This window comes from Rhinoderma darwinii, chromosome 3 (genome assembly GCF_050947455.1).
Source record: "Rhinoderma darwinii isolate aRhiDar2 chromosome 3, aRhiDar2.hap1, whole genome shotgun sequence".
Taxonomy (NCBI): Eukaryota; Metazoa; Chordata; class Amphibia; order Anura; family Rhinodermatidae; genus Rhinoderma; species Rhinoderma darwinii.
In genome coordinates this window covers 286,973,559-287,000,008 of record NC_134689.1, presented here as the reverse complement: position 1 = coordinate 287,000,008, position 26,450 = coordinate 286,973,559, and the positions used below count along the sequence as shown (strand labels likewise).

The 26,450-nt window shown below is 39.9% G+C and overlaps 1 protein-coding gene across 3 annotated transcripts in view; it reads right to left on the bottom strand.

Moving 5' to 3' along the window:
• The window catches only part of SEMA6D (semaphorin 6D), a 78,071-nt gene extending 51,975 nt beyond the window's left edge, over positions 1 to 26,096 (bottom strand). For all 3 annotated transcript variants that reach the window (XM_075858012.1, XM_075858013.1, XM_075858014.1), the window contains exon 1: positions 25,859 to 26,096. The gene's annotated coding sequence lies outside the window, so the exon portion shown is untranslated. The remainder of the gene's footprint in view (positions 1 to 25,858) is intronic.
• Positions 26,097 to 26,450: the final 354 nt, after the last annotated feature.

Sequence of the window (26,450 nt, the reverse complement as noted above, 5' to 3'; positions counted from 1 at the left end):
AATATTGAGGTGCCTACACACAGATTTAGACAAAGTTATAAAGTGTCAGGATACTAAATCGGTCAATTATAAAATGTTTTAAAAACACCTTTTACTATGTAAAGCTACAGATCGAGCATCAAGAGCAGTTCCAGAGTCTTGAACATACTCTTTGCCCGCCACATACTTTATGTAAGGGTTGGTGCGATCACTGAGTGGGCAGACCTGTGTCTAGTTTGTGCATCGGGGAAGGCACCTTTCACAGAATGGACACTTCCCGGTAAACGTCCAAATTTTTCGGTTTGTTGATAAAGACCACACACCTAAATTTACTGTTATCCTGTCCATACTTATAGATTGTAATACCAATTGTATCTCCATCATACAACATATATTGATATGGTTTTCATTACTCTTGCTTTGTCTTGACAGTTTTTACACAATGTTGGTGTACTCTGGTGTGGTCAACTATAGAAAATACCATTTAGAATAACATTTCATTCAATATGTTTACATAGATGAATTAACGTCTCATGTCGATGATCAAAGTTTAATCAAACGAAGCTCCAAAGCAATCAGCCAATGTCAAAAAGCTCTTTAGGTGAATTATTAAAATTATTAAAATTCAATCACCTCAAGGCAAAATACTAACTATATCACAAAAAGGTCAGCATATTCTTGTTGGAAGCATTTACTGACATAAGCACTTTGGCCCCTGCTCCAAAATCCGATGAGGCTTGCAAATAAAGAAACCTGTGCAGAAAGGCAAGATCTGCAAGTATCATTAAAGCCATCCATCTCTGAGTCCTGAAATCTTATTCTAAACTAACATCACAGAAGAAATTTGGAGATTAAGTTGTATAGGAATGTGATAATGAAAAAAACGGAGTTAAATTGTTAAGTAGACGGATGTGAATATTTTTATTTTTACAGTCCAATAAAGAAGTCCTAGAAGTAAATCAAGTTCTAAGGGTCTATCGACGATATAGCATGTCAATCGGCGCGTGTTTAGTTCTATTTACATGGAGCAATCATTGTACGTATGGAGAAGAACAAAAACGTTCGACCCCATACAATTTTTATAAATGTCGGCAGCAAATCCCCTGTTTGAGAGATGAGCCGCCGACAACGACGACTTTTACGGTCACATAAAATATAGGATTAGTCGACAAGCGAGCGCTTGCTCGTTTGATCACTGGGCTCTTTTACCCTCGTTCCCGATTGACAGACAATGTAAAATGGCCTTAATTCTTTACTGACATGTAAATTATATATTTTTACTGGAAATGTACTGATAAAGTGGATTTTTTTGGAAGTTAACAAAACCTAAAGATGGTAGGTAACATGGTGACAAAAAAACTGGTGACCAGTGGTATAGCAGTAGTGGTTCCATATGACACAATAGAAAATAAGTCCTCATGCTACAGCAGGACATATACATATTTTCTAAATTAAATGAACACTATACAAATCAATTTGTTATTATGCTTTCTAATTAACTTTAATACAGCTCCTAGACAAGGTGCTGCCACATTATTGCCCATTTAGATAGTGGGCCTAGACATTGGTTCCCATAAAGACTAATGCTATGCTTTGGCAGGCGAGTAATTCCTGCAAACCAAGTAATTGTTTTAGTCAATGGTAGGCTGTTATTGCTTTAATTTAATTAATTTCATGCTTTACTGAGAAGTAGTAAGCTTCTTCTTAGCCTCAGGGACTGTTTTTGTCAGATTTTTTTAAGATGGAATAGACATTATCTTTTTAAGTTGGGCTGTTTTTATAGATAGTTGACAAGCTCCTGTGATGCATCACTCCGTCCACCAAATCTTGTAAAAATATTGATCTCGGATTCTAGGCCATTAGTTACAGGCTAATGGCTACTCAATAACAACAGAACAAACTGTTGTTCTAATGGAGAGAGTATCACTGTGCAGAAATGTGAAAATGAAGGGGTTAAACCCGGGTCAGCAAGGCATTATCAAATGCACCCAGTAGTGAGGAATTGACAAAATAATGTAGATTTTAGTCAGTTAAACCACACTCCAGATTGAAATTAGTCTTTTTACAGTGGCCTGACAATAACCACTTCCGTAGACATGAATAGAATACAACCCAAAAATTAGTACAACTTAGAATTTGTCAAGTCCTGAAATGACAAATATCAATATCTGTTGGATGCTAATTTGCTTCACGTAAACTGTACCTAGCCTTTCAGATGACTTTTCAGAATAAGCTGTCATATGTGTGTACATGAGGAATAACATTATTTCTGGCCATTATATGACTTGTATTTTGCATGTTATTTTATAGCAGTTTTCCCCTCTGTAGGCTCTTTCTCTCTAATTCTCAGTTTTCTCATAGCTAGTGGGTAGAGCCTAACTACTATCATGTCTTCTATACATTGCACAGATAGTAGATGAGAATCCTGCTCTCCTATCTATCTCGTATATGTATAGAAGCTGCAGTAGCATGGAGGACATCATACAGCAGTAATTAGTAGTGTAGCTGAGAATCCAGCACTGGGGTGAGATATTACACTTACCAGCAGCTTGTGTCTCCTCTCTGCTCCCTCCTCTCCTCTCCATAGACTTCTATGGGCAGCGTGTCTGTGTTTCTATACCTCTCTGCACCTGCTCCCCCCTGCATATACTTTTGTGGCCAACTTCTAGGGACAGGTTTTGCTTAACAACAGGGGGTGGACAGAAGATTAAAGGTAGGGAAACACCTAGTGCCGGTAACATCACGTAGAATTTGCATGGCTAAAACAACTACATTTTAACAGTAAGTGAATTACAAAGTTTATTAATATCAGGTATAACTTGTTTGAAAAGTTAGTGTCCATTTAACAAATATATTAGTGTAATGTTATCCTTATACATTGACTTGTTCAATTCAGCCAAAATTGTTAAACTTGTGCTTTTGTTGACAACAATAAGCTATCAATTTCTGTTATCAATATCATTCAGAAAACTGATCAGCACTGTTGGAAAGTTATGCCCAGCTGTCAATAGAGAACAATAAGGTACTGTTCACACAGAGTTTTTAGCAGGCAGAAAATTCTGCCTCAAAATTCCAGATTTTGATCTGCCTGCATGCTGTTTGCCGCGTCTTTCGTACCGTTTTTGGCACGTGGCCATTGAGTGCTGCGGGCAAAAACGCTATGCGAAAAATGCTTTCTCTGCCTCAGATTGATGTCAATGGGAGGCCAGAGACGTAAACGCCCAAAGACAGGGCATGTCGCTTCTTTTGCGGTAAAACCGGCTCGCAAGAAAAAAACGCCTCTGCCTCCCACTGAAATCAATGGGAGGCATTTTTGGTCATTTTTTTGGCGCGTTTTACGATGCGGTTTCTGCGACAAAAAACTCTGTGTGAACAGGGCTTAAGTTTCTCTGTGTTTAGTAGTCACTCAATTCCAATCCATAAAATCATTTTGGAACAATAGTTGAATGATCTAACTGCAGAACAATCAAGCGATGTAGAATTTGGTCATTCTCGCTGTTGAAAACTTTAGCCAGCAGTCCCATTGTTCATTGATCAAGTCATCTGCCAGGAAAAGAGAGCCATTCTTGGAAGTCAGCTACATGCATCAGCAGACTTACCAACGTATATTAAAACTTCTCATACAAAGCACAATAAAGAATAAATGAAGCAAACAAGCAAAGCCCTAGATCAGCCATTTGGCATCCATCTTTGATCATGGCTTCAATATGTGTGGACTTGGTGAATTGGTTCGGGAGCACCACTATGGCATCATAAAAATCCATTGCCTTTATTATTCCCTGTACAATTCAATCTTCTCTGAGTTTTAAAGAACCTAATAAACTGAAGTCAGATTATTTTAGCAGTGCAGTAGATCAAAAATAACAGACGTTGTCAAGTACAACATTCCTGGAGATCTTTATAACAGGTGATATATGTGTTCCACTCAATTTTCCTTCTGTCATAGCTGGACAAATCCCAGGAGCCAGGTAGACAATGGGCCTATAAATTTGATACTGACACCTACATTTTTGATTTTTATACTGAAGTCTAGGAAGTTCAAACTTCGTTTCCAGAGTTGTCTGACTGGCTCTAAAGTCTACAGTCAATAGCATTCATCCCAGCCTTCAAGTTTAAAGAGGCTCTGTCACCACAGTATAAACGCCCTATCTCCTACATAAGGAGATGGGCGCTATAATGTAGGTGACAGCAGTGCTTTTTATTTAGAAAAACGATCTATTTTTACCACGTTATTAGCGATTTTAGATTTATGCTAATGATTTTCTTAATGGACAACTGGGCATGTTTTTACTTTAGACCAAGTGGGCGTTGTGGAGAGAAGTGTATGATGCTGACCAATCAGTAACCAATCAGCGTCATGCACTCCTCTCCATTCATTTACTCAGCACATAGGGATCCTGCTAGATCAGTATGTGCCGTCTTATACTGACACATTAACGTTGCTGAAGTGTTTAGACAGTGACTAGACATTCCTTCCAGCCAGGACGGGATGTCTATTCGCAATCCTGACACTTCGGTAACGTTTCTGAGGTACTTACAGCAGAGCAAAGCGTAATCTCGCTGTAACCTGTCATTTACAGCGTGATCTCGCAAGATTATGCTTGCTCTGCTTTAAGTACCACAGAAACGTTACCGAAGTGCCGAGATTGTGAATAGACATCCCATCCTGGCTGGAAGGAATGTCTATTCACTGTCTAAACACTTTAGTAACGTTAATGTGTCAGTATAAGACGGCACATACTGATCTAGCAGGATCCCTATGCGCTGAGTAAATGAATGGAGAGGAGTGCATGACGCTGATTGGTCACCGATTGGTCAGCGTCATACACTCCTCTGTACAACGCCCACTTGGTCTAAAGTAAAACACGCCCAGTTGTCCATTAAGAAACTAATTAGCATAAAGCTAAAATCAATAATAACGTGGTGAAAATAGATAGTTTTTCTAAATAAAAACCACTGCTGTCACCTACATTACAGCGCCGATCTCCTTATGTAGGAGATAGGGCACTTATAATGTGGTGACAGAGTCTCTTTAACTATGTTATAGAAAAAAAAAGTTTGCTTATCAAAGTCATGTGTAGAGTTTTGCTAGTATAATTACTATTAAAGACATTAAGGGTATGTTCACACGCTTAGCAAAATACGTCTGAAAATACAGAGCTGTTTTAAAGCGAAAACGGCTCCTGATTTTCAGACGTTTTTGTAACAACTCGCGTTTTTCGCAGCGTATTTTACGGCTGTTATTGGAGCTGTTTTTCAATGGAGTCAATGAAAAACGGCTCCAAAAACATCCCAAGAAGTGTCCTGCACTTCTTTTTCGCGGGCATCTTTTTACGTGCCGTCTTTTGACAGCGACGCGTAAAATTAAGCCTCGTGGGAGCAGAACACCGTAAATCCCATTGCAAGCAATGGGCAGATGTTTGGAGGCGTAATGGTGCCGTTTTTTCAGGCGTAATTCGAGGTGTAAACGGCCCGAATTACGTCTGAAACCACTGCGTGTCAACATACCCTTAAGTTTATTATTTCAATAATGACTGCATAGAACGTATGCATCCCTCCAACAATAAATGGCCTTACAAAAGGTTATAGAAAAGTGGTGCATAACAAATCTTTATGACAATATGTTCATATCCTGGAAAGTTAACCCTCTATGTGTTTAGATTTCCAGTTCACAAGAAAACAGGGGCATCCTTCAAGGATTTTATCCTACCATCAAATGGTCTAGAAACCAGGTTGTTACATGCGTGTGCTCTACAAACCTAGCCACAGAAGTCTTTCTTAATTTACTAGTTAACCATACACCTATTGATGATATTTGTTGCTATGTTATGTCAACCATAGAATTATTCAGGGTGACTATATTCTGTTAACGTAATTATGATAACACCATGAATTAAGACTCACTGTGAAATCCCTAGTGTAAACAGGGAGACGTGCTGCTGACATAATGGAAATGTATGGAGATGAGCGTATTAACGAGAACTCGTCCCCATACTAGCTCTTTGGGAAAGGAGCAAACAAGCGCCGATCAACGAGCTGTCTCGTTGTTCGGCGCTCGTTTACACGGCCCACCTTAACACTCATTAACAGCCCGCCACTGTCCCGGACTTTTAGGGAACGTGTGATAATAACCAAGTCTGTCTTACCAATATGTTTAACTATTTCGACACCAGTAACATCTGCCTGCTTCCCGATCAGATACATGTGTATGTTTTGTTCGGATGATTTGGGAGGGAGGAATACAAATGTGTTGCGTTTTGTTCTTCATCACTGTGTACTTAGTCTCCTATTTTCCTACAGACGCACCTTCTGCAATAAAGGCCTACAGTGCTGTTCTTGTTTGTCAGCAACAGATACTTCAGATACAGCATTGGAGAAATGGAGAGGATTCGGGGGCAGGATACAAATTGTTTGTGATAGAACAAATAGCAGTTCTGTCACTTAAAAACACTACTTGACTTGTTTCAAAGAATCCACATTAACACCTCTTGATCTATGTCAAAGTGAAAAAATGTTTAATATTAAAACGCTGAAGCCTCACTACTGAAAATCTCGGCTTTGATCTTAATTGGCTTCTGGTACTTGCTGGTTATATTTCAGTTGTTTGCCAGCTTTTAATATTATAGAAAACCAATCCTTCTCCCTTGAACGAGAACAAGCTGGCAGAATTCTTGAAAATAGATTCAATGCTTTTTAATGATGCTAGTGCTTAGTGCTTCATTTCACTCGCTCGAAGAACTAAATGCTGCTTTCATTAATAAAAGCACTTTGTACATACTATTTCATGCAAAAAAAAAAATCCTCAAACCTAAGATAACTGCATTTTTATTTTAAAATTTCATTTTGAATAATACATAAATGTGAGATTATTATATGTGCTCAGTCTACATAATTCTCCTATTAGACAGAACTGGCTTTAATAATATATAGCAATTTTTTCCTCATATAGTGCCGCAAGTGCATTCTGAAATTTTGCAGGCAAAAACGATTCCCTGCTCCACTGAGCTCATAATATCATTTTGTGCCGTAGGCCTGAGATCACAAAGCGAGTTGACACTGGGATCAGCACCAAGTTCTACCATCTGAAAAGCAATAGCCCACTTCTTGATGGAAAATATTTTACACCCCATAGCGGAAAGAGCTTATTCATCATTTCTCTTAAATTACAAAATTATATTTAGTCATTTTTAGATGTTCTCTATGTGCCATGAATGACCCACTGGAGCTAAAACACAAATACGCTTGACATTCTAGTAGCACTTTCAATTAAATCATCGCAACATAAGAAACATGAGACTTCAGAGACTATTTACACGGCTAGGTAACCTCCATGCAACATCCATTCTTGTCCCCAAACTTTGCATGACTCCTTAATGGCACAACTGCTTTGGCTGGTCACTTGCCACTATATTACTGCATTACTAAACAGGATTACCATTTAGGAGACCTGGTAAGCAGGGTGACCACCCCTATAAGAGCCGTAATGGTAGCCGCTGTTGTCACAGGTATAACTGAATCGAATATAACGAAATAAAATTTTCAAAAACCGAATAATTTTTTTTCTTCTTCTGGTCAACAAACTCTTTAACATTTTTATATTACTTAGTTAACTGAACACAAGAAGAAATTTGGTATTAGACTTGGCTATGCATTCGCCCTGGATCTATCCACTTGTATATTCTTTACATGGCTGAAAGGTAACAACCTAGAGTTGTCAGGGTCCAAAACTCTAGAGGGGGTTTTATTGTGCGGCAAACACTATATATGTACAATATATGTTAAAGGGCTTTTCTTGTTTCATCTTTCAAATAAAAGTTATTTTTTTTATAAAATTAAAAGTTATACAATTCAATAGGTTCGGTGGATACAATTCCAGCCATGGTCATGTGATAAACACATAGGAGCGCGGCTCGTCACAGTATGTGTATCAGAGCTGTGTCTTCTAACGATCCCAGCACCTGTGTGTCCATCACATGACCATGGACAGAATTTTATCCACTGGTAGTAAATGATGACTGTTCCTACTGCATAACAACAAGCAGTGATCTGGAAAACCGTAGGGAATTATGAGAAAGTAAAAAGTATAACATTTAATAAAACAAAAAATAACATAAAGTTAAAGGGAAGGTGTCATGATTTTTTTTATTATTATTATATTGCTTTTAATATAATATTAACAAAAATGTAATTTAATTGTGTTCTCATTTTTGACTTTTTAATGTATTCTTACTTTTACTTCTCTATGGGGGCTGTCACTTTTTTTTTCATCTCTGTATGTGTCGATTAACGACACATACATTGATGCTATACGGCACATACAACCCCATAGAGAATACGAACGGGAGCCGTTCCATTCTCAGTTGCGTGCGCCGTCTGTATGGGAATGGCGCATGCGCCGTTCCCACACAGACCAAAACGAAGCTCGTTTGTATAGTGAAATCCGGCGCCATTTTCATGTGGACTGGAAGCCGCTGCCGGACAGTAAGATGACAACTTCCGGCCGCGGCTTCCAGTCATATGTTCAATGAAGGCGCAAGGAAGAAGAGCGTAGACCAGCGGAGGCGGCGGCAGGAGCAGGTAATTTATGTTCGTGTATGATGTGTGTATTATGTTCGTGTATGATGTGTGTATTATGTGCGTGTATGTTCGTGTGATACTGTCTGCTGGGCACTGTATCTAATCCTCCTAGCACTGTGCAGTCGCTCAGAAAATGGCGGCACACAGTGTAGGAGGTTTGAAGACATTCAAACCCTTCCTTCTCATGGCACTAGCCAGAAGAAGGGAGGGGGGATTGTGTGAGGACACTAGAGGAGAGTGTGTCCATCCCAAATTTGCAGCATAAATCAATGAGTTTGCTTTACCACAGTGACCATGCTGCAATTTTGTGAACTGCTCCATCTAGTGGCCAGCACATGGATATGTTATAAATTAGAATCTAATTTATAATATTTCCTGACTTGTGAAAAAAATTAAAAAAATGTGTAATCACTTAAATACTAATTGTTTAACTGAAAAAAATAAAATAATTTCTAGCGACACATTCCCTTTAATGAAACCAGACAACAACTTCAATGCAAAACCAATTTCCATGGCAGTTTCTTTAAGACTTGTTTGGGGTACCTCTTAAACTATTGAGACATCTAACTATTTCTTGAAGATAAAACACTTTCATGGTTTTATTTAAAGCACAAAAAGTGGTGATTTCACTGTGTATCCGGTGGGGATAACACTTCACAGCCTTTTATGACAGAGCTGATCTATGCAATGTTATGGCGGAGCACCCATCAGATGTACAAACAAGCAGTGGATAAACCCAGAACAAACGGCTATGAAAATGTATTTGATGAGAATCGCCACGCACCATATACTACTGCCAGCGTACAACACCCCTGGCTCAGTTTCAATAATCAATACAGGCTTGTAGCATAAAAGGAATATTTAAAGAATTCCAAAGGCATTTGTTAGCAGAGATCAGAAAGCTGAACCGATGCATCCAGTGCTGGAAATGAATAACACTTTAACAGGACCAATGTCAAGCCAATAAGTTTAACCATAAAAATGACATTTGGGACAACTTTTCATCTCGATAAAAAAACATTATATACTCTACGGAATCTTTTGTTTTTTTTAGTTATTTTACTTTAAATGCTACTCATAGAATGGACTACGCAACTACCGTAATGTTAAACACAAAGGGAAATGCACAGTTATAATAGGAGTATGGCCTATTCACAGTGGGGGCATATCCAGCAGGACTTAGGAATCAGGACAAGGTTTGAGAAACTGGTTTCCATTCTAGTATTTAATGTACAGATTGATTGAGGGTTGTGGTGACAAGTTTATATTTAACCCACATATGGCATAGTATGTAGCAGAGTAGCGAACATCATCTCATAAAATCCCATTTACACAATGTTGCTGAAAACCCTATATTGTATAGTAGAGGATTTATTAATTTTTTGGACATGGATTGCACATGTGCAATCTGCAACCTAGTTTTACGTAGAAGCAGTTCTAGGAAAAAAAAATTTTTTTTCCGGATACAGTAATGGTACTGCTTCATGCAGCACTACCTCCGGCCCCATGCACACGACCGTTATATTGATCTGCAATTACGGATCTGTAATTAAAGATCAAAATACTGATCCATTAATTTTCTATGACCCACGGACACATTCTCGTATATTTACGGGAAGGTGTCCAGGCTGTAGAAATGACCTTCAAAAAATAGGACGTGTCCTATTTTTTGAATTTAGAGACCGTGCTCCTATACTTTATAATGGGAGCATGGCCTGCAAACGCGGGTGACAGTCCGCAGCCGTCCGTGCCAGTAATCACGGACCGTGCACACGGCTACACGGGGGCCTTTTATATGTGAATCTACACTTCTTTATAACATTATATTCTATGCCATTAGAGTCCTTCGTCATGAGCTGTATAACTTTTGTAGCAGACGTGATTTTATCAATGACAATTTCTACATAGTGCCAAAACCAGTGCCGGAATCAACATTGATAAAAGTGCCAAAGAACGTATATATATATAACTATAGCTGAATGTGAACAGCAACTGGTTGGTTGTCCTTTATGTTCAGCAATATGCTCATCAGATATATATAAAGCTATTGTTCTATTGAGCTGCTGAACTCTTGAAAAGGTTCATTTTCAACAAATGAGAACCCAAATATCCAAGTGCCACCTAAGTGCCCACCTTCCCACCAAAGGCTTCACATGTACATCATTCATGAATATAAAACGAATCTGATCTGAGAATAACGCAGCTATATAAAGCCATGTGTATTCTCAAAATTCAATTAGTCTGGGTTACTCATCAGTGAGAAAACCTCAAATTTAACCCGATCCTTTCTAACATTGGATGAAGCAAATACAAATGGTGCAATGATGAGTCAACGCTGTGATCATAGGGGCCTTATTTACATATGAAATACACTTTTGTATCTCCCGTGAATATAGTTAAAATGAAACTTTGCCTCGATTATAATAATAATGAAGGCATTTGTTTTCCCCATTGCAAACTGCCAGTCAACACATAGGAAATAAAAATAATTCTAAAAAAATCTTTCCACAGCTTATACTGAGACTTAAACATTTTAATACCTTTTGTAGTCCTAAAATATAACAACCCAAGACCCATGTGAATAATAACCTGCAAAAGTTTACTTAGGCTCTGTTTACATCTGAGTTGGAGGCTCAATTCTGAGCCTTCATAGCCGATTCCGTCACATCTGATGGAAATAATAGTGCAACATACAGTCCTATTTTTTCCAGTAAAATGGCGGAAACCTCCGAGGAACCCTAGAGGGCACATTATAAGTCAATGGGGTCTGTTGGACGCAAAACAACTTCATTGACGTAGGCAGATGTGCACAGCGCCTTACATGCTAGATAGAGTATAAATATATAGAAATGACCAGTAGAAACATCAGAATGTAGGCAAACAGTGGTAAGGTACTTAGTTATATAAAGATAACGTTGTCAGTAACCGGCCCAATGCCTTCCAAGTACAAGTTGGGTACCCCGTCATCTTAAGATTTATGACCATTAGCATAAAAATACTAAATGTCCCCTTCTTTGTATAACCTAAGTAACATTAGATTTAGAAGGCATGAGAGAATTGGAGAAATGTATTAAATGTGAGGACCACATTTATAAAAACTAAGAAGGTTGATAAAAGTGAGCAAAGGGTGGCAGCACAGGACTAGAAATAATGTGGCAATACAGTTGGCAAAGTGGTGGCATGAACAGTGCCATGATAAAGGAGTAGAAGGTTATAAGGAGAAAGGAATGTTTTATTTTCACTGAAACTAAATATAAAAAGTACCGAAACTTTAATACCATTTCTCTCTACTTTGATATATGGAATGATCTATAGGAGACTAACCTAGCATCATTACTACTCTCTATGATCAGTGATATATACTGTTTACCCCACCTGTAAATTTACTTACAGTATTGGTATTATTTTCCATTTTTTTAACAGAATGTTAGTCCTCGTCCTTTAAAAATGTATACTTCCCAATTTCTCTCAATTTCATATTCTATATTAATGAAGTGATGATCACATATAGAAGACACTTGAAAAAAAAACGGGTGGAGTGAGAACAGCACACCGGATCATCTTCAACAGGTTATGTATGGAGAATATGTACCAGTCCGTCCCATAGGGTTCACTCATACCCATGCAAAACTTTGGCAAGGAGTACAAGGGTGTCAGCATTTCTCCAAAATTAAGTACTTTATTTTTTACAAGATCCTACACATGCGACGTTTGGATTCCAAATAAGAGGCTTATTCAAGTTTGAAAAATACTCCACTAGGGGTCGCTAATTTCTCGCTTCTTTGATTTCTGTAATGTGATCTTCTTTTATCTCTATTCGCACTTGTAAGAGTTAATGTACTGAATATTAATTTGAGTTGTTTTTTTGCAAAATAAGCAAATAGAGATTTGAAGAATGAAGCACTTTATTTTGTAGAAATGCTGACGCCCTTGTACTCCTTGTCATATGTAAGTCACTTGAGGTTGTATCATCTGTTTTACCCAGTATTTTGGCCGATTTCTGTTAATATGAATTTTAATTTCAAGCATGTTAAAAAATGTTCAGACTATTTGAACAGAAATTTATTAGGCGGAATATCACATGCACCGAGCAAATTTCCCAAAATTTGTTTCAGGTCTGATCACGTCAATTCGGCGGACCCATTCGATTCGGTTCAAATAAATCCGATGTTAATCAAAAGTTCCCCGTTTTCCCTGAAAACTGATGTCGGACTCTGTGATGTCTTCTAGAACTGTATCCAACCCCTTTCAAGCTCTTTAACGCCGAGACAGGATTAGTAATGTGACAGCAACATAAATGGTAGAGGAAGGGATAACCACAGTGAATTTTGAGAAGGCTGCTTGCAAGGCATTATGGGGAAGCCCCAGATTATGTGATACTTTTTAAATTCTGTAAAATAGCGGCCGGTGATCGCCATTTTTTTATGACTCCTGTGCCGCGAATCCCAAAAGTTTGGGAATTTGAAGAATCAGAAGCTTTGGGGAAATTAAAATTGAATTAAATTTGTGAGGAATCTCTAACTGTGATCCATCATTATCGATGACATCTAGATATTATCTGTGCATCTATGTCCATCGGAAATTATCCAGCTTCATAAAATAGCAACATTTCTAATGAGAGAATGTATGTAGGGTAACTCGTTTTATACCAGTGTGATTTGACCAGCCCATTAAGTATTTTATGAATTCACCCGTTTGGGCTCTAAAATGCCAAATTTTGCCCAACATCTGAACACGTAAAGTTATTGTTCACACTAGCGCTATGGCTTCCATTTATAACGGTACCATGACAGTGATGCGGCACTCGTTTTTAAATATGTACCTCGACGAACAACATTGAGTGGTTGTGGCTGCGGTACTTTTGACGGCAAGAATAGTGTTCCAGAATGTGCTATTCTTACTATCAAAAATACCGGAAACCCTGACATAAAGCCATAACGCAAGTGCTAACAGAGCCTTAGGGCTTATTCACGCGAACGGGATAATCGGCCGTGTGACGGAGGTTTCTTAACGCCATCACACGGCTGCATTAAAATCAATGCACTTGTATGGTGCTATTCACACGGCCGTTTTTTTAAACGCACCATGTGAACGGCCCGTGAAAAAATAGGACGTGTCCAATTTGTGTCCGTTTTCACGAATCCTTCAATAGACTCAAGTCTATGAGGGATCTGTGAACTTGGCTCCCGTACGGGTGCAAATCGGCCGTGAAAAACTGAAGTTTTTTACGGTCAATTTGAGAACCGTTCGTGTGAATAAGGCCTCATATGTTTCCCCATATTCCCTCTGGTTTCTTTCCACAATTCAAAACAACATTTATAGATATATACCAGAAATTATTATATTTCACTGATATTTATTACATTCTATCACATTCTATTAACATCGCAGTGTAGAAGAGGCTGAGTGTGGTTTCCATGAATGGATTCAGGTCTGTCGTGTGTAGGGAATTATCTTTCGACACAACCACAGCTCATCTTAAGTTGTTTCAATTTTCAAAAACTCTGACAAATCTTAGTGGATCGATCTGCAACATAAGGGAGGTTATTGAAACAGCCTTATTGGGTGTACCTGAAGTGGAAAATCAGAATGTACGCTCTATTGGACAGGTGCTGTACTCGGTCATTCTATAGAAATCCAGAATGACCGTGGATCTTTCTCCCTTTTGTCTTTAGGCCATGTTTTTTGTCAGAATGTCTAATATAGGCCAGAGAGTTGAAAATTGTCAAAAAAAAGGGTAGATCATAACTGCAGACAATGGGGTAATTTATGAAGCCCTCTATGTCTGTCTTCTGCCGTAGAAAACGCTCAATTTGCACAAACATTTGCTCTTTAAGCAAAATATTTGCAGCTTTTTTTTATTTTTTTGCCGCCTTCACCATTTAAAAAAAGAAATGACTACAGATCACTGCTGTAAATTATAGCACATATCTACCCTAACTCATAGCTGAAGTACATTTGGCCTTCTGACACATGGACGGCTAGAGATGTGCCTAATTTATTAAGAGGTGTGCGCCTCTTAATAAAGCGCATCTTACTCCAATTTTCTTTAGATTGAGACTGGTGAATGAAATGCCAGTCTTAATATTAATTGCCCCCAACGACTCAGCAAGTTCCACCTTACATCAACACTACACAGCCATGATTAGAGAAGATATTAATGAAATGCTACAATTTAATTGACAGTAAGGCTGGGTTCACACGAGCATGTTCAGTCCGTAAAGGACGGAACGTATTTCGGCCGCAAGTCCCGGGCCGAACACAGTGCAGGGAGCCGGGCTCCTAGCATCATAGTTATGTACGACGCTAGGAGTCCCTGCCTCGCTGCGGGACAACTGTCCCGTACTGTAATCCTGTTTTCAGTACGGGACAGTAGTTCCACGGAGAGGCAGGGACTCCTAGCGTCGTACATAACTATGATGCTAAGAGCCCGGCTCCCTGCAGTGCGTTCGGCCCGGGACTTGCGGCCGAAATACGTTCTATGCTTTACAGACCGAACATGCTAGTCTGAATCCAGCCTAAGGCCTCATGCACAAGACCGTATTTTTGCGGCCGCAATTTATCCACATTTTTGCGGATAAATTGCAGACCCATTCTTTTCTATGGCCCCATGCACACGACCGTGATAACACGGATCAGTGCCAGGGCCACAAATCCGGACCGCAAAAACTCAGGACAAGTCGTTTTAGATTTGCAGATTCACCAATACTGGTGAATTGTTGCGAATCTGTAAGTCCGGATGACACACGGATGCACAACTAGGGTTTTTTTTTTCAATCCAACAGACCACAACGGACCCGTGGTTTTGCAGACCACAAAACCAATGCGGTTGTGTGCATGAGGCCTTACACTGACTGCCAATCAATAATGGGCTTATTTCAGTAGCCACATTTAGTAAAATCTGTGAATTCACTTAGCAAACTCATTTCACTGCAAACTTCAAGCACATTACAGAGACATGAAAAATATCAACAACTTCTTGTACTATACAAACGTGGTAAATATAAGCTGTGGTCGAAAGAATAATTGGTGCATCTCTGGTAATAACACAATTAGTTACAACTGCGTTATTCCATACAGTTTAATATAAGATATGCATACCGGCCTGGGGTTTGCCAAAAGGACAGGCGTTTCCATAAGCCAGGTTAATAGAGCCCTATAGATACATTTCGCGAATGCGCCAGGAGCTTTGCCAGTGCATACTCTGAACATAGTTCACCAACGAAGTGTGAACAGAGCCTTATATCGGTCAGAAAATGTTCTGAACATTCGTAAGACTGATTCTTGGTCTTGATTTGTTATCATTCCTATTGTAGAATTTAACAATTGGCTGTGAATTTCCCATTTAGACTTTTGAAAATGTCAAATCAAAATGAGATGTAAAAATAATGTTACAACATTACTAAGTTACTAGGTTTAAAGAGGCTCTGTCACCATATTTTGCAACCCCTATCTCCTATTGCAGCAGATCGGCGCTGCAATGTAGATAACAGTAACGTTTTGTTTTTTTTTAAAAACGAGCATTTTTGGCCAAGTTATGACCATTTTTATATTTATGTAAATGAGGCTTTCTAAAGTACAACTGGGCGTGTTTAAAGTAAAAGTACAACTGGGTGTGAATTGTGTTCGTTACATCGGGGCGTTTTTACTTCTTTTACTAGCTGGGCGTTGTGTATAGAAGTATCATCCACTTCTCTTCAGAACGCCCAGCTTCTGGCAGTGCAGACACAGCGTGTTCTCGAGAGATCACGCTGTGACGTCACTCACTTCCTGCCCCAGGTCCTGCATCGTGTCGGACGAGCGAGAACACATCGAGGACACATCGGCACCAGAGGCTACAGTTGATGCAGCAGAATCAGCGTTTGCAGGTAAGTAGCTACATCGACTTACCTGCAAACGCCGATGCTGCTGCAGAATCAAATGTAGCCTCTGGTGCCGATGTGTCCTTGCTCGTACGACACGATGCAGGACCTGGGGCAGGAAGTGAGTGACGTCACAGCGTGATCTCTCGAGAACACGCTGTGTCTGCGCACTGCCAGAAGCTGGGTGTTAACGAAGAGAAGTGGATGATGCTGATTCGTCAGCATCATACACTTCTATTCACAACGCCCAACTAGTAAAACAAGTAAAAACGCCCCGAGGTACGCACATAATACACGCCCAGTTGTACTTTAACTTTAAACACGCCCAGTTGTACTTTAGAAAGCCTCATTTACATAAATACAAAAATGGTCATAACTTGGCCAAAAATGCTCGTTTTTAAAAAAAAACGTTACTCTTATCTACATTGCAGCGCCGATCTGCTGCAATAGGAGATAGGGGTTGCAAAATCTGGTGACAGAGCCTCTTTAATAACCCACATAAAAAAAAATAACTAAAGAAGCAAAAGGCTCTTCCGCTTACTGTACACGACCAGACTTTACCATTTATGGCACATTAGATGTATACTTCTGGAGGATTTCCCAAAATATACCTCCAATGGATGCCTAAGATGGATACCACTGTAAAGGCATACAATGGCATCCATCATTCATGATAAGAAATGTATACGGCACATTGTTTGCAAAATGCCTCTATCTGGAATAGCGCAGCAGACTGCGCTATTCCATAGTTCAAAAAAAATTATACCAACAAGCCCAATCGAGGACAAAAAGAAGACACTCCTTTGCCTCCGTTGGGTGAATAGGTGGCCTATGGATAAGTTTGGCATACGCACGAGGAGCTTTCCTGGAGAATAAGCCAAACGGATGCTGCAAATGCAGTGTGAATTTAGCCTTAATCTAGTAATTCTGCATGAATTAATCAAAATCTGTAGTAGCAAAAGGATTATTTGGCAAAGATCTTCTTGAGCACTTTGGCAGAGCTACTGAGACCACAATAGCTATTTAGCGTATTTTAATAGGGATCACACTCATTACCCATAGGTAGATGCAGATCCTATCAGCCATCTACTGTCCTCACAACACCATTTTCTAAATGGCTGATTAGATTATTATAGGATATATACATGTCTAAAGGTGGCCATACACAACTGAATCATGGATGTTTAATTCAACGAGAAGAGTTGGGGTGTCGATTAAGCCCCTGTCAGACACTTTAGATAATGACCAGCGCCAACAAAAGATTGGGCATGTTGAAATCCAATATTTTTTCCCCCCGACATCTGCCATTGATGGACTTTCAGGATGCCTTTATACACATAAGATTGTAAATACATTGTATTACTTATTTTGCTCTTTTCTTTAGTTACAACCTGTATTATTGTCCAGACATGCATCGCAATCCTGCTTGTTGGCATTGGAAACAGTCGACAAGATAGTTGACAGACACTTCTCTAATAGCTTTGCTGAGTTCAAACAACGCAGTAGGGGACTGTTTTTCCTACATCAGAATACTGCACTGTTTCAGGTATAAAGACTACAGTACCAGAATAAGCATAATATGTGCACATATTGAGTCAGCAAGTAGTGCTGGGAGATTTCAGCTCTGAAGTTTGCAGAATTGTGAATATAGCTCTGGTCTAAATAGGATAGGCTATGACTCAGAATCCATGAAATCTAAATAATGCAACATATTTACAAAGATAGGCTGGGTTCACACCAGCATTTGCCACTCAGAGGAGAAGAACAACGGAAAAAACAGAAGCGCTGATTCCGTTTCACCATGGACACCATCGGAGGCAGATGGAACTCATTGACTTTATTTGGTTCCGTCGGGTTTCCACCTAGGGGTGTCTGTGGTTTTACCGGAAACAATAGAGCAGCATGCTGCGCTATTGTTTCCGGTATTCTCTGTTGGAAGTGGTTAAGTTAACAGCACAATACAATGCAACTTCATAACATACATATACAGCCCCTTCCCTTTCCCATCCAAACAGTAAAAAACAGAAAACAAAACAGGAAACATGTCAGGAACCCCAAGAAAACCTCATAAAGCCATAAACTTTCTTAAAGAGAACCTTTCACCTCCCCATACATGTGCAGCTGAATGCAGCATGTAATGGGGAGGGCTGCACAAACCCTGGGGAACTTTAAAAAAAAAATCTACCTCCCTCCGTTATTTAGATATCGGTGCCGTTATATTTGGCGCCCGATATTTAAATAACACCCTGAACAGTCAACGGAGTGTGCACTGGCAACGGGGGGGGGGGGGGTTACTATGGCTGTGACACTGTCCAATCAGATATGGACAGTGCCATGCTCTGCTTATTTATTAGGTACAACAACAATTTCTATTATGTCATTCATGTCAAGTGAGCTATTTGTAGTGCATAGATTGAAAGACTTTAGTTTTGAAAGAAGAAAAGGAGCGGATGTATTCCTGTCCAGCCATACCAGTGTTTGCCAAGGCCTTGTTATAGGATTAGTATCTCTAATGATCACCTGTATGGCAGATCTCCACCATGGATGTCCCCAATTTCCTTACTATAAATCTAAGACTACAAGTTGGTGTCCGTTTTGCCTTCAATGACCATATATTTATTAGATAGAAGGAAATCAGAGCTGAGATGAAGGTCATTCTTGTGGAAATATGCCAGCCTCTAAGCAGCTTAAATTCAGCCTCATCAATAAGGGCACAGACAGGGTGCTGTTTTCATTTAGATTGATGGCAAGCCTGCTTGATGCAGAAGACTAAAAAGCTACAGTAAACATTTGAGACATAGCACTGGCACCAGGAAAATGAGAAGATATTTCATTTATATTAGTTCATCAACAGAGTACACATTTTTTCAGGAAAGTCCTAAAAACTGGATGGCGCAGATGGCACTGCATATATCTCTACACCCAAGGGCGTGAAATAAACAGGCTTGTGGTTTGTTTATGTTTTGGTTTAGGACTAGTAAAAATATACAGCCTCGGGATAAGAGAACGGGTGGACCCACCCTATAAATAGTCATGCTTCACAGGAGTACTCAAATATCCGCAGCCCTCAGATAAAAGAACAGGACAGTCTGATCCCTGCTGATGACGGGAGTGGTCTAGACACGGAGACAATAGCCATGCAACTGATGGAGCTCCTTTTAACCCCAAACTTAGTTTGATATCTGAAAAGTGACTTCCCTGCCCTGGAGCTATGAAATAAAGCATATTATATATTCAGTGGACTAGTGAAAATAGTGGCTATGGAGATAAGTTACAAGTCATATGAAAGGACTCAGTTATATGAGCCGGGTACTATTATTTGTGTAGTACAAGGGATTTAGGGCCATCTTATATCTCAGCAACGATAGCATGTATTCTAGATTTTCAATACTAGAGATCAATGCAGTAGGAGTATATTCTGTGTACACAGCTGATGTCTGTGCTATATGGAAAAAAAACAGCAATAAACAAGTATATACAAAGTTAATAAATAAAGTCTAATGAATATGAAAATGTCTAAATGTAAAACTACAAAAACCGAAACATAGAAGGCATTTTATTTTGACACATCACATAATACACTGACATAGTGTACCCCATAATGCATCCATATTACAAGTGTCTGGAAGAGAGAGAGAAAGAGAGAGAGAGAAAAAGAGAGAGAGAGAAAGAGAGAGAGAGAGAAAAAAAGAGAGAGAGAGAGAGAAAAAGAGAGAGAGAGAGAAAAAGAGAGAAAGAGCAGAGAGAGAGAGAGAGAGAAAGAAATAGAGAGAGAAAGAGAGAGAGAGAAAGAAAGAAAGAAAGAAAGAAAAAGAGAGAGAGAAAGAAAGAAAGAAAAAGAAAGAGAGAGAGAGAGAGAAAGAAGGAAAGAGAGAGAGAGAGAAAGAAGGAAAGAGAAAGAGAGAGAGAAAGAAGGAAGGAAAGAAAGAAAGAAAGAGAGAGAAAGAGAAAGAGAAAGAGAAAGAGAAAGAGAAAGAGAAAGAGAAAGAGAAAGAGAAAGAGAAAGAGAAAGAGAAAGAGAAAGAGAAAGAGAAAGAGAAAGAGAAAGAGAAAGAGAAAGAGAAAGAGAAAGAGAAAGAGAAAGAGAAAGAGAAAGAGAAAGAGAAAGAGAAAGAGAAAGAGAAAGAGAGAGAGAGAGAGAGAGAGATTGAGCTTAGGAAGGATACATAAAGCATGTCCTGAGCAGGTATGACTGATATATATATTGAACCTACTACAGCACATTTGACCATTACATCGCCTCCATTCATCAGTCTTGGCCAATATATAAATATATATATATATATATATATATATATATATATATATATATATATACACACAACACACTGGAAGCCCTGCTCACTCTGTGTGTATTGTGTTACATTTAGTTTGTCGGTTTATATTGATAGAAATAGACTATTAAAAAGAAAATGTACTGTATTACTAAATTTTGCATAAGCAACAGGGATAGAAACTCATTGAGTTCAACCTAATAAGACTTGATTTGCACAGATTGACTTGCCCAACAGCAGTATCCCTGGAAATAACTGTGAAATGATAGTATTTATGGATATACCCAAGAGGACTGTAACTCTATTGAGCCACCACAGAAAAATAACACTTGTTGCCATTGATTTCTCTTTAAAAATGTTGGAATTAACACATTTACACACTATTTCATGGTCCCTTAAGCTTCTTACTGCAAAAGAGAACAATGGTCCAAATTTATCAAGCGGTAAGCAAGCAGGGCATGGATTTTTTTTTTTACAATTTTATGGAGCGTACGTCTCAAGCAGGAACAATCTAGAAGATAAACTACTGACCATGCAGTTTATGGCAACTGTAGGTAAACTTCAATTGTCCAGTAGTTGTAAAATGACAAATGATGCCCAAACCCAAGCAGGCATAGCAGCGGCTCACACGGAGAACGGTAATGTGCGGGCTTCGTGTAGGATACTAATTACCAGGTGGTAGGACAAGGAACATGTCATGGACAAAAGAAGCATTCTTCCTCAAATACTATGTTCAAAAGTTTTAATATGGCCTAAGACTAAGTCACTTAATCCAGTGCTGAAAGCTGGCCCGCTGAGAGGTTGGCTGTTGTGTAATTGGCAAGAGCTTTGCTAAGATGTCTCCAAATCATGGGGGTTAGAAGTAGAGACGTCTACAACTAAAAACCTGGGACACCGCACTATGGTGGCACCACATCTCCTACCGCTCAGGACCTAGTTGAGCATCATAGCATCAACACGGTTCAACTAAATGTCCTTTCTCTGCAACAAAACAATTTTTATGATGGCTAAGTTAACTTTTGTTGCTAGGCACAACAGTGCCGGCAGCGCCGCGTAAAGGAAGAGAATGCCACAGCCAGCTGTGTTGTTCACAGTTGGGTAATTTCTCTATAGCTGTGAATGGATATGGGGCCAGTAGCCTGTTGTGGCCAAGGACAGAATGACGGATGATCTACATACTGTGCCCAAGTTGAAGAAGAAAGACAGAAGTTCAATGCGCCGCTGTTAAAATGCTAATATGGGTTAGTTAACAAAAGAGCAATGGAACAGAAAAGTTTGGAGGGACAGGCACCCTCATGTTTTGTGTGTACACCAGACACTTGATGGCTCTTCATACTTAGCATAGGGGAAACAATTGACTAGTCGTCCAGTTTCCACAACCTTATTATTAGCTGTGTGAGTCTTGTACATATGACACTAAATCCAGACCATGACAGGCCCCCCCCCCCGCAGGTCCAGGAATTGGCATTGGACCGTAAAAATATGATTTTCCTCCAACGTTTCACAGCGACAAGAAAAAAAAAAGCCTGAACGCAATTTCTTCTGAAGCAGAAATTGGCAGCTATTCTGCCAGTAAGTAAGAACTTAATTTAATGGCTTACACGGATTTCTGACTGTAACCGTAATGGCTTATCTAATGTATGAAAACAGATCATCTCTCCTAACAGACGTGAGCAATGCCTTCACTATTTTAATTACGTACGCTTGAGGAAATATTCATCTAACTGGAGTAAACAATTCACTTTTTCGAATCGGCATTTCTTAAGCTCTGATTAAAACTCATTTATTAATTTTTTTTTAGAATCTGTTTCTGGCGTTCGTATATTAGATCTTGCTCTACTCAGTTACACCTACATTATCTTTCCATTTGCTTTTCCAGATTTAAAGCGACCATAATACATAAAGTCCAAATCTCATCAACGTAAAGCTAATAGCCAATATCACAAATTACATTTAGCCTGATGTGGCTGCTTCCAGAGAACAATAGCTTGCATTCAACTACAAAGTAGTTGTAATCGATGTACTTTTTTTTTTTTTTTAGCATCCCTTTAAAAACTGGCATATGATGTTGAAATAAGAGCATGAGTTGCGGAGGATGATGACAGGCCTGCAATGCTGTGCATCATTACCATGTACTTTCTCTGGAGTAATAAGTCATGACCTCACAAGTCCTAATTTATTCAGTGATAATTAGATTCACAGCAGGTCACGCAAATTCTATTTGTCATTTTACAATCTCTATATTACATTTATAAGGTCCTTACAATGCCTTGAGGAGATTGTGTTATTCATATCCCGTTGGGACATGTAATCTAAAGATAAGATCTGTATAAAGATGAGCCTGACTCCGAGATGAACAGACAAACCTCTGGCCCGTTACTTGTTGCTACAAGAAATAGGTTGACAATGATGAGAGTAGTAGCACATACGTCAATACATTTAATGAACCATATGTAAAATATCTCATTTAAGACAAGGCTGCAACTGATTCCTATCTATTTTTATTTCCCAATTTCTGTCTACAATACATTGAATGAATTCTAAACCACCTATAGGTGGGTGCCCAAATATGACAAATTCTACAATGGCTTGTCACGTGCCCTCGTTCATTTAAGTCGGTATAATTAGACGCCTCAAATACGCAATTAGATAAGACTGACAATACACATTCATCTTTCCATGAATTTCCTTGGCGCAAGGTAAATGTTTACCGCTGGTGTGTCATCAGCCAATGCGGCTTGCAGGATGTTCATTAGGTGTATGGTTACATTAACCACATGAATGCCTAGCCTTGGGCTAGTGAAAATAAGGTTCTATTTATTACTGTACAACTCCGTCCTGAACTGTAGACACATTATCAAAGTATTACTGAACAGACTGTGCTGAGGATAATACAAAATAGTAATAATAATAATAACAACAACAACAACAACAAAGCAACAGGAAAACACAACAAAACAAGGAATATTGGACACAGTAAAAAAAAAACTCTGTGTGAACTGACCCTAAAGGGACACTTTTTTCTTTCTTTTTTTTACTTTGTGGGAGGGGCAGAGTTAAAACACACACACACACACACACACACACACACACACACACACACACACACACACACACACACACATTTTAGATGCAACATGTGGATATCTGTGTAGACAGGTTGAGCTGAGACTCCGAGTCCTACAGCCACCAGGTCTGTCCAATCTTTCCCTACGCCCAGTCCATGATCCAGTAGACTCTGATAGGTGTGGTATCAATGTGTGGTGCACTGCTCTAAAACCAGGCATAAAGCTCATATAACCAGTAAGCCTTTTATATAACATGTGTAAACCTTTCCCTATCACCAGATCCATCTCACAAGATGATCCAACAAGGAAAAAGTTGATGCTGTTGATACTTGGACGCAGCACAAGACATCAGCCGGGAAGCCTGGGGTGTTCTCTGCCAGCACTGCACACTGATAGCACCTATTTGTTTCCATGCATAATTTATATCCACAGTGAAATCTAGCTGGCTCTCTATTCCACAGCACTGGGGGGAGACAGCAGCCCCCTCCCCAGCACTAAATCATTCCTTGCTTCCAAAGTTACAGCCCAGAATACATGGAGCTTTTAATACACCAGACACGAATAGCAGCAGAGACAACTGCATCATGATTCCTATTCATCGCATAGTCAGACCATAGGAGTAATACAGAGGGCCAGTCCTGCACTCTACTCACTACTTATATCTATTACAATGTATAGAACAATAACATATGGTGCGATCTCTAGTTATGTATATGGCCGTGCATAGTACATATACACAGTACATATAGTGCGATCCCTAGTTATTTATTTATATGGTAGTGCATCTAGTTAGGTCTCTGTGATCGCTTGTTCTGTCTATATTAGTGCACATACATAGTGCACACAGTGCGATGTTTAGGGCAGTACACATACATAGTGCACACAGTGCGATCTCTAGGGCAGTACACATACATAGTGCACACAGTGCGATCTCTAGGGCAGTACACATACATAGTGCATACAGTGCGATCTCTAGGGCAGTACACATACATAGTGCACACAGTGCGATCTCTAGGGCAGTACACATACATAGTGCATACAGTGCGATCTCTAGGGCAGTACACATACATAGTGCACACAGTGCGATCTCTAGGGCAGTACACATACATAGTGCATACAGTGCGATCTCTAGGGCAGTGCACATACACAGTGCATACAGTGCGATCTCTAGGGCAGTGCACATACACAGTGCATACTATGCGATCTCTAGTTATTTATTTATTTATATGGTAGTGCATCTAGTTAGGTCTATAATACACATGTACTCTGTGATCGCTTGTTCTGTCTATATTGGTGCACATACATAGTGCACACAGTGCGATCTCTAGGGCAGTGCACATACACAGTGCATACAGTGCGATCTCTAGGACAGTGCACATACACAGTGCATACTATGCGATCTCTAGTTCTATGGCAGCACAAATCCACAATGTATACAATGCGATCTCTAGGGCAATGTACATACATAGCGCATACAGTGCGATCTCTAGCAAAGTGCACATACACAGTGAAACAGTGCGATCTCTAGTTATATGGAAGCACAAATCCACAATGCATACAGTGCGATCTCTAGTTCTATGGCAGTGCACATACACAGTGCATACAGTGCGATCTCTAGTTCTACGGCAGTGCACATACACAGTGCATACAGTGCGATCTCTGGTTCTATGGCAGTGCACATACACAGTGCATACAGTGCGATCTCTAGGGCAGTGCACATATACAGTGCGATCTCTAGTTCTATGGCAGTGCACATACACAGCGCATACAGTGCGATCTCTGGTTCTATGGCAGTGCACACACACACAGTGCATACAGTGCGATCTCTAGTTCTATGGCAGTGCACATTCACAGTGCATACAGTGCGATCTCTAGTTCTATGGCAGTGCACACACACAGTGCATACAGTGCGATCTCTAGGGCAGTGCACATATACAGTGCGATCTCTGGTTCTATGGCAGTGCACATACACAGTGCATACAGTGCGATTTCTAGTTCTATGGCAGTGCAAATCTACAGTAACAAAACAAAACCATAATAGATGCCAGTGCGTCTCTAGGTAGAGTGAAGGAGACGCACATAGGACAAAGCAACTTACCTATAGAAAACTACTTAGATGCCAGTCCCTCTACTGCTCCATTCCTGGGCACAGATCCTGGTATCCAGCTAAGTTTGCTCCACAAAGGAAGGATTCCCATCCAGCTGCAATCCAATGCACATCCCCAATATCCCATAGACCCGGTCCCCAGCAGTGTCCCAGAGAGGCCCGGCTGTAAGCTCACTGATCTTCAAAGATCCAGTCTGATCAAATGGCAGAGAGACAGTGGACTGCCCTCACCCCCCTGCCTGCACCGGCACCTCCTCCTCCTCCTCCCCCCTCGTCCACTCCCATCCCCCTCACAGTAAACACAACTTCACCACACAATGCTGCTGCTGCTGCTTCCAGTCACAGGCTCTTCTGAGGAGAAACTTTATCCCTGAGAGCCGTGTGTGCCAGGGAGTGACGAGCCTGTGCCCAGCCAGCAGCGCCCTCTTAGGGAGGCACCGAGCCCCGCTTGTAGCTGCACAGCCTGAGGGAACAGAGAGCTTCTGCGTGTGTCCTGTCTCTTCCCTCATACAACAGTGTAGTCAGACGAGGAGAGAGGAGGAAAACAGCAGGCAAATGGTGTAACACGATCCATCTCCTCAGC